We start from the raw sequence: 10,000 nt of genomic DNA, 5'->3' as shown, positions 1-10,000 counted from the left end.
TGTGTGTGCGAGCGCATGTGGAGGTGTTCATTTTGATCTAGTCTATGTAAATTAAGGCTAATAAAACCCTGAAAGAGCAGGCCTAGACCCCTAATGACTGACTCACTGTGGTCCAATATAAAATAAAAAATAAATAAAGAACACAGACTGGAACCGACAAGAAAGCAGCCTACCACCTAAAGTTGTTTTTTCCTTTCCAATTTTTAAGTGACACCACTGATATGGTTTGTACAGGTTCACAGATGACCGGTGGAATATGCATGAAGGCCGGACTAGGTAGGCCTAAAGGAGTGGCAGGGCAATGCCTGTCTCTTTATAAAGGCGGTAGGCTATAGAAACATTTTAGGCTGCATGCGGTTTAGTGGGCTTGCCTATTACATATTCTGTCATCTCTAGGCTTTCAGTCGCAATGACTCTGAGGAAAATTCCTAATGGAGAGACTAGGCTGCCATTATTCACCCTTTGCAATTAGAGGAGCCATTCATTTTAATGGTCAACAAAATATCGTTCATAAAAAGAAACACTTGCACTCCGTGGTGTTGATTAAAGAAGGTTAAAAAAATAAAAAATAAACTTCTTTCTTCAGGGACCATTTCGCGTCTCCCTCTAATTGACAGCTTGCGTCCCGGCCTACGGCACCGCGGGCGTTGGGATAAAAAGCGAAGCTGTAAAGACGACGGTTGGCGGCACTCAACAATTATTACTGATTGCACGTGAGTGTTTTCGAGGGTCTGTGGGCAAAGAGGTAGTTTGTTATCCTATTTCTTTCGTCCCTTTCATATAAAAGCTTACAATTTTGACAGCTCTAAACCTTACTGATAGAGAATCATAATTTTCCTGTCAAAGCCAAGTTTTCTTCAGTGAAATGGCTTCCCGGGCTATAATTGCGAAACAGTTTGTTCCTCTGCTTTCCCGCCTCTCCACATGTTGGTCTCATCTTCTAGACATAGGCCTACATTTTAAGCCAAAGTGATGTGGCAGTAATGGTTTCTATTAAATGGTGTGTCTTGGTGGGGGCTAGGCTATCTGTGAAAACGTGTTCGAATGCCATACCCACGTTGGGCTACAATCCAATTTAAAACATGGGGCCTACACAGTTTTATCCTCCTCCACATCCACAATCATATGGAATGTGGTTCAGAAAGTGATACTAAGACTCCACCTGGTGGCGAAACTATGAACTGATTTAGAGACACTTTCACCCCAGTGACCTAATAGCGGTCATAGGCTACACGGTCCCATTAGCAATTCTGTTTGGCTCCGCATTCAGGGATTGTTTAATTTTTACACTCTATATGAAGGTGACTGACAAAAAACAGATTGATTCAATTAAGTTCACTTGAGTTTATTCATAGTAAATTCACAGATTCAGTCCAAATGGCATTACACTTGCACACATAATTGAGTTATACTTAACATGACAAGTCATCCCACCCGGCTATCCTCACTCAGCAGTTTACTCTGACTGACACCATCTTCTCTATCTTTCCCAGCAGTTCTTCTGTTTGCGAGACGTTGCTCTTGCTGCTCAGGACATGATACCTGCCGTCACATTTCCCCACGAGCCACATCAAATCCCCGCTCCTCAGAACGCGCTGCTCCGCGCTCTCCCCTAAAGCCTCCCCCCAGGTGAACACCACCATGGTGCGTCGCCAAATATCTTCCCCCAGCAAACTCACATGGAGTTCCACGGCGCTCCTGTACTTGCGCGTGAAGCTGAGGTAGGTGGGTATGACCAGGAGGAGAGCGTGAGGTCCAGGACGGGACAGCGACAAACTGTCTAGAACGTTCCGGCGCTGTTCCGTGTCGGTTGGGTCCGGTCCGTTGCGCCACCTCAGTCCCTGGGGTTCTACCACGCTGACCCGCCGGCCGGCTACCTGACCCCTCCATGGCCTGGAGGCGGACCCCGCTGGGTGTGACACCTCTCTCCCCAGGACGGTGCACCCTGTTGGGTGACGAGAGGACCAGGACTCCCCTAACAGCACCAGCCTCAACTCTGACCCCGGGGAATAGTCATCGCCAGGCGCCCCGCAGCGTTGCCTTGGAGACAAGTCTCTGATAAGTCTTGCTTCTTTCTTTTCTTCACTTTTCTCCACCTCTTCCTCTTCGTTCACTCTCCTTCCGTCTCTCTCGCCCCCCCTCCATAACTCACCCTGTGCCATCATCCCTCTCTTTTTTACCTCTCCCTCTAGACCCTGTCCATCCTCCATTCCTCCCTCCTCTCCTCCCTCCTCTCCTCCCTCCTCCCCCTCCTCTATTCTCTCAAACCCGCAGCTGCGGTCTAGAACCGCCGCCGATGCTGTTCCCATCCTCTGATCTTGCCCATCTGCAGCGCTTCCCTCTCTCTCCGATGTCCCTCGCCCCCCTCTCTCCTCCAGCGCCGCTACGCGCCGGTCCGTCACGCGACCGCGCTCCGCGGAGCCGCGAGTGACATCACATCCTGGCGGTGAGTCGCCCGCGCCGTCGCGCGTTCCGCCGTTGAACCGAACCCGTTCGGAACGGCTCGGCTCCCACCTCCTATTCTCCAGCTCGGACCTGCGTCTCTCCAGCTCGGACTCGCGTCTCTCCAGCTCGGACTCGCGTCTCTCCAGGCCCTCCTCCCATCTCGTCAGCTCCCCCCTCCTCTCCTCCGTCTCTCGCTCCCTGTCGCCCGGTTCGCGCCGTCGGCTTCCCTCCTCCTCCTCCTCTCTTCTCTCCGCGTCTCGCCGTTTGCCGTCCGGGGACACGCGTCGACTCTCCGGCCCCTCCCCCCGGTTCCACGGCTCCCGCTCCCGATTCGTCGAGCCGCGTTCCCCGTTTTCCATTTCCCGGCCTGTTTTCTCTCGTTCTCTCTCCTTTGTTTCTAGACTTCCTTCCCGCTCCTTCAGTTCTCCTTCCCTTCCTTCCAGCGCTCTCTTTCGCCTGACGAGCTCTTCCTCTTTTGACCGGAGCTCACGCCCCCTGCTGGTCAGCTCCTCTCTCTCCGTCTCCAGCTCTCGTTCCCTCTCTTCTATCCCACTCTCCTTCACCATGAACTCTTCCCCTCCGTCCTCATCCCCCTCTTCCGGGTCGAGACGCCACCTCGTCTCGTCCGGCTCTCGTCCTCTCTCCTCCTCCCTCTCTCTCTCCTCCTCCCTCTCTCTCTCTCTCTCCTCCGCCCTCTCTCTCTCCTCCTCCCTCTCTCTCTCCTCCTCCCTCTCCCCGCGCAGGGCTTCGTTCCGCCGCTTCAGGGCGGCGACCTCGGCGTCCAGCTCCCCCAGGAGCGCCTGGACCTCCTCGGCCTTGCCCCGCACCTCCTCCTCGTGGCCGGCGATCAGCTCGGCGATCTCGGCGTCCCGGCTCTCCCTCTCCTCCCTCTCCCGCTCCCGGCTGCTCTCGTGCTCCCGGCACGCCCGCCTCAGGGCTTCCAGCTCTTCCGCCACCTTGGCGTTGGCGCCCGCCAGGTCGTCCGCCCTCCTCCGGCGCTCGGTGGCGTCGGCGGCGAGGCGGGCGGCGCCCTCCTCCTCCAGCAGCCGCAGCCGGCGGACGGCGCTCTCTCTCTCCGTCACGGCGGTCCGCGTCTCTTCCTCTTTTCTTTTCATCCCCCTCTCGTACTCCTCTATCATGCTCGACGTCTCCTTCTCCACGCTGGAGGTGAGGTTCTCCAGGTCCGCCTTGGTCAGCCGGATGGTGTCGCGCAGGAGGGCGACCTCCCTCTCGCTCTCCGCCCCCCTGCGCCTCGAGGCGGCGAGCTCCTCCTCCTTCTGGCGCAGCTCGCCCTCCGCCTCGGCGTCTTTTAGCGTCATCAGGCGCTCGATCTCCCTCAGGTGGCCCACGCACGTCTCGCCCGCCGCCGCGATCTGACTCTCTTTCTCCGCGATCTGACGCTCTTTCTCGGCGATCTGACGCCGCGCCTGCGCCACCTCCTGCGTTCTCTCTTCCAGGTCGTCCCGCAGTCTGACGACTTTGCTCTCCTCGCCCTCGTCCGTCTGCCTCCCCTCGTCCCTCTGCCTCCCCTCGTCCGTCTGCCTCTCCTCGTCCCTCTGCCTCCCCTCGTCTCTCGGCCTCCCCTCGTCCGCCCATTCCGTCTCCTTCGTCTCGGCCAGCAGCTTGAGACTCTCTATCTCCTCCTCTTTTTCTTGTAGTTTTCTCTCCACCTCTCCCTCGTGACGCTCTTTCATTCCTTCTATCTCTCTTTCTTTCTCTTGTAGTTTTCTCTCCATCTCTCTTTCGTGATATTCTTTCATTCCTTCCATCTCCTTCTCTTTTTCTTGTAGCTTTCTCTCCATCTCTTCCTCGTGATGCCCTTTCATTCCTTCTATCTTTCTCTCTTTTTCTTGTAGTTTTCTCTCCATCTCTCCCTCGTGACGTTCTTTAACTCCTTCTATCTCTTTCTCTTTTTCTTGAAGTTTTCTCTCCACCTCTCTTTCGTGATATTCTTTCATTCCTTCTATCTCTCTCTCTTTTTCTTGAAGTTTTCTCTCCATCTCTCCCTCGTAATGTTCTTTCATTCCTTCTATTTCTCTTTCTTTTTCTTGTAGTTTTTTCTCCATCTCTCTTTCGTGACGCTCTTTCATTCCTTCTATATCTCTCTCTTTTTCTTGTAGTTTTCTCTCCATCTCTCTTTTATGATATTCTTTCATTCCTTCCATCTCCTCCTCTTTTTCTTGTAGTTTTCTCTCCATCTCTCCCTCGTAATGTTCTTTCATTCCTTCTATTTCTTTCTCTTTTTCTTGTAGCTTTCTCTCCATCTCTCTCTCATAACGCTCTTTCACCCCTTCTATCTCTCTCTCCGTTTCTTCCTCATGCTTTCGTTTCGCGTCTTTGACCTCGTTCTCTTTTCCCTGCAGCGCCCTCTCGACCTCTCTCTCGTAGCGCTCTCTCACCCCCTCTATCTCCTCGTCCTTTTCTCGCCGCGCTCGCTCCGCGTCTCTCTCGCGCTGCCGGCTCATCCCTCCCATCTCGTCGTCTTTTTCCTGACGTTTGCGTTCCATCTCTTCCTGATGCAGCCGTCTCATGGCTTGCGTCCTGTCCTCTTCGTCCCGCGATGCTGCCGCCATCTCTTTTTCATAATGTCGCTCCATCTCTTTTATCCTTCGTTCGGTTTTCTCCAGTACTTCGTCCATCTCTTTCTCGTGCCGCAGTTTCATGTCGTTTATCTCTTTCTGGTTTTCTTGCTCTTTTCCCGCCATTTCTTTCTCATAGCGCTCTTTCGTCCTTTCCAACTCCATCTCTTTTCCGCGCAGCTGGCTTTCCATCTCGTGCGCATGCTTCAGTTTAAGGGCTTGTGTCTTCTCCTCCATTTCCTGCAATTTCCTCTCCATCTCTCTCTTTTTTTCATCCCACCTGCTTTCCGCCTCTATCTCTACTTCTCGCATTTTGTTCTCGGCGTGTTTCTCGTAACGTTCTTTCATCCGTCCGATCACTTCCTGTCTCTCCTTCGCCTGTCCCTCTGCCTCTCTCTCGTGCCGTACTCTCATCCCTTCCATCTCTCTCTTCATCTCGTTCGTCGCTCTCTCCGCCTCTTTCTCCCGCTGCGAGAGCGTCTCCTGATGTGTCAGTTCGGACTCCCTCATCTTCGCCTCCAGCGCCTCGATGCGTTCCCTCAGTCCCTCCTTCTCCCTCTCCGCCCGCTCCATCCCGCCTTTCAACTCGCCCTCTTCCTCTCTCCACTCGCTCTGCCTCTCTTTCGCCTCCACCTCCCTCTCCTCCCTCTCTCGTTCGAGCTCCAGGAGCCTCCGCTGCTGCTCCTCGCACCTGTCGCTCACCTCCTCCATCTCCCTCTCCCTCTCCTCCTGCCGGAGCGCCCCCTCCTCCCGCTCCCTGCTCCTCCGGCGGAGGGAGGCGACGAGCCGGTCGTTTTCGGCGCTCAGGTCCTGGATCTCCCTCTCCTTGTCCTCCGCCAGACGCCTTGCCCTCTCCTCCAGCTCGCCCGCCTCGTCCCTCCCTCCCTCCGCCCCCTTGCCCTCCTCCTCTCCTTCCTCCTCTTTCTCGGGCTCCGACCTGGCGGCTGACGACTTGGCTTTCTTCTTCCGGTCGAAAAAAGCCAAGCGGAAGCTCTTGGCCTCCCTCTCTCTCAGGGTCTTCAGGGTGGCCTCCTGGCGCGCCATCTTGTCCCCCATGTCTGTGAGGCGCTGGTTGAACTTGTCGTTCTTCTGGCGGCTCAGGTCGCCGACCTCCTGGACCAGCGCCGAGAAGGCCTCGCAACGGTTGGCCGCCGCCATCCTCTCGACCATCTCCAGGAGCCTCGTCACCTGGGCGGAGTCTCCCGCCCCGACTCCCCCGACCCCACGCCAGACCTTACCCGCGCCCCCGCCTCCGGCTCCGCCCCCGCCGATCGCCACGTCGCTCCTAATCCGACCCAAGGCGGCCATTCCTCCGCCGACACCCGCTTTGTCGTCCCCGATCCTACTCCCGCTCCAGATCCGACTTAAACCCTTAACTCCGCCTCCTCCGCCCCGGCCGCCACCTCCTCCTCCGCTCCCAATCGCAAGCTCACTCCCGAACCGCCCCACGCTCCTCCCGAACCGCCCATCTGCCCCTCCTCCTCCTCCTCCGGCCGCGTTGCTGATGACGTGGTACCTCCCCCCGCACTTCTCCACCAACCACTGGAGGTCCCGCCCCCCCCCCCCGGATGTGTTGCTCGATGCCCACCCCCTCGCGGAGCTGGTCCCCGTGGGTGAACAGCAGCACGGTGTGCCTCCACACCCCCTCGCCGAGGAGGACCTCCAGGTGGTCCCTCGCCGGCCCGGCGCTGACCAACGTGTCCACCCTCAGGGTGAGCAGGACGGCGTGCGGCCCCGGCGGGCACAGCCCCACGCTCGCCGCCATCTCGCGCCTCACCCTCTCCGGGGTGGGCCCGGCCACACCCCCCTCCCAGCCCGGGGCGTCCACCACGGTGACCAGCCGCTGGGCTACCTCCGCCTGCCGACGGGCGCACTCCTCGGTCGCCGCGCCGGTCCGGAAGTACCTGTAATGGAAATACATTTGATCTAGCTATCAAAAGTAAAAAAGGATTTGCTAAGGTTCGCTCAAAAAGGTTTATGAAGAAAACATACGATTGCAAAAGGACTTCAGGATAAAACACAAGAGTGGTTCACCCAGCAGAAGTGAAACAGTTTGGTGTTGCGCGGTCTTATATTCAAGCAATACACGGATATGACATTTCTAGAGATCTGATTGGCTAACCCATCTTTACACGTCATAATAAATGGCTGACGTCATCAACAATGGTCAAGAGTTCAGACACGTGATATTAGAAAGCGCGGTAAATCTAGAATAGGTTTCTGTAGACACAATAGAACAATGTGAGGTCACTCTAGGCCAGACTGGAAGTGTGGGGTGTGTCCCCCCCCCCCGGAGATGTCTCCCTGTTATAATGATAAAACCACGGCAGCGGTGTGAAGGTAGAGAACGGTGAGCAGGAGGCTTCAACAGGCTTCAACAATGGGTTTAGGAACAAAAGCTGAAACCTGAAAAGGTTGAGGTCAGTTTCCTCTAGAGAGACATACCCGCCTCCGCCACCGGCGCCGCCGCCCAGGATGGTGTTTCCGGCGGAGCTCTTGCCCGTCTCTCTCTCCCCCAGCAGGAGCAGCCGGAGCTCGGGGAGGCGGCGCGACCCCCTGGAGAACGCCTGGCCGGAGTCCAGCTCCGGGGTCTGGGAGCCGTCGCCTGGGCGGGTGTGAGGGGTGGGGTTTGGGGGACAAGGCAGGGAGGGGGGACAAGGGGAGAGAGGACAACAGAGAGAGGACAGGGGAGGAAGGATGAGGGAGAGAGAGAGACAACGTCGGAGGGCATCTTTAAAAGGAGCTTATTTAACGCAGCTCCGACGTAAGTACAAAACGTTAATGCCTGATTTCATTTCTTTATGATACATGTTGTAACTGTTTTTAACTAAGTGCACTGTACATTGTCTTGTTGTTTTGTTGTTCTATTTTGTTGTACACTCAGCAGCTCTGCAAATGAGGTGGCCTCACCTCAGAGCTCACCTGAATATAAATAAAGGTTTCAATCAATCAATCAGTCTACTGGACTCAGCAAGGCCTCGTTACAGTACGCCGATATGGTGGCGGTTCTGAGTAAAAGAACATTCCGGAGGCTTTTTTTTTTAGGTTTAGGAGCAGGTGCCACCCATGAACTTCTTGTTAGATAGTTTAGTTGTCATGGGATAGGTAGACTAGTCAGGAGTTTTACTAAGTTCTTTCCGCTGGCACTGCTCATTGTTCCCTTGGCTCCCTGTGTTGTTGCATTATGGGAATAAATCCTAAATTCCTATTTTATCCTTGGTTTCAGTGTCACTTTGTGTTCCTCCTTCACCACTGCCAACACACCTAGTTATAGGTCCCGTTGCCTAGACCAACGGGGTCATAACATTCCTGGAGCCACAGCGCAAACTCCGCCCCCCCCGCCGCCCGACCGGGGCGCTCACCCGTGAGTGCGGCCCTGATGACGCTCCTCTGCGCCTGCGCCTCCATCTGCCTCTGCCTCCTCCTCCTCTCCCTGGCTCTCCTCCCCCCGTCCTCCTCCAGGCCCGGGAGCGCCGGGTCGGCGCGGAAATGTCCGCCCGCGTTCCCCTCCACCATGTCCTCCATCTTGCTCATCAGCTCGCTCACCTGGGCCCCGCCCACCTGGGCCCCGCCCACCCGGCTGTGGTCAAGAATGTGATACCTGAAGAGGGTGGATGAGGGTGAATTTGAGTTGAAATAACAATTCCACTGTTTTATATTTGGATGATTCTTATCAATTAAATTGTGAAATGTATATATTTTTATGTTATGAGAATTTGAAAGCGATGCTGCAGCTGCAGTAGTTGGTAGTGTAACTACAACAATGCCAGTGACCGATAACAGTGTATCTTTTAATTAGATATAACATAATAAAGGTTATGTTTGATGTTTAATTCATGTTTTCATGAATTAATTCACATGTTATGTTTGTAAACGCAGAGTGGGGGCATGGCGCTGTTTCGTCAACTCTGATTCATGGCTTTTCAATCACATCTTGAATTGACTGAATTGAGCCGAAATCTCCCCCCAACCCCCCTGGGCACAGCACCGTACCTGTTCTTGCACTTCTGAAGAAGCCTCTGGAACCCCATCAGGATCTTCTGTTCCATGGACGCCAGACCCAGCTCCCCCCTGGTGAACAGCAACATGGTATGGTCCCACACCCCTGCCCCAAGCGCCTCCAGGTGCTCCTCTATCTGGTTGGTGTAGGCCTCTGTGACCGACGCGCCGGACCGTACCACCAGCAGCACGGCATGGGGGCCGGGATGGCACAAGGTCACGCTGCGCAAGGTCTCTCTGCTGACCCAGTCGGGGGTGCCGTTCAGCGGGTAGTACCATTCCCACCCGGGGGTGTCGACCACGGTGACGCGCCGGCCCCCGACGTCCGCGCGCCTCCTCACGCACTCCTCCGTCGGCCTGCCGCTCTCGAACCCCCCCGCTCCTCCCAGAATGGTGTTGCCCGCCGAGCTCTTCCCAGCTCCCTTCCTGCCGAGCAGAACCAAGCGGAGCTCTGGGAGAGGGGTGGCCCGTTGCGACCGCGCTGGTGCTGCGTCTCTCTCCATGACGGCCTGCTGGCTCTCATCTGTGAAGACAGGCAGCAGTACTTCCTCAGTCGACCACACCGTGAACTCTGAATGGCACAGACACAGACACAGAGCAGAAGTGTCAGCCAATTTGTCAGTCAATTACTGTTACTTTTACAAAGTAATAGTCAAAATGTCAAAGTTTACAAATTTTACATTGAAACTAATTCCTATAAACAGTCCCAAGCCCTAAGAATAATCCTATCTTTCCTATCTTTCCATGCGTTGTTGAACTGTACGTTCACAGTGAACTCACCACTGTTCGAGGCTGCAGAACGATGGCCGCATTCACCCCTCCCCTCCATCTCCTCCTTTTCTCTTCTTCCTCTTGTTTCTCCACTTCCTCTTTTTCGCCTTCACACAGGAAGTCCTTTCTTCACGAGCAGAGGGCTACACCCCCGGCCTCCCCCAGTCAGCCGCGACCGTCATCGACTGGCCTCCGTTACGACGCGG

Source organism: Borostomias antarcticus (assembly GCF_949987555.1).
Source record: "Borostomias antarcticus genome assembly, chromosome: 17".
Classification (NCBI taxonomy): Eukaryota; Metazoa; Chordata; class Actinopteri; order Stomiiformes; family Stomiidae; genus Borostomias; species Borostomias antarcticus.
The sequence above is the reverse complement of the archived record's forward strand: the minus strand, read 5'-3'. Positions refer to the sequence as shown.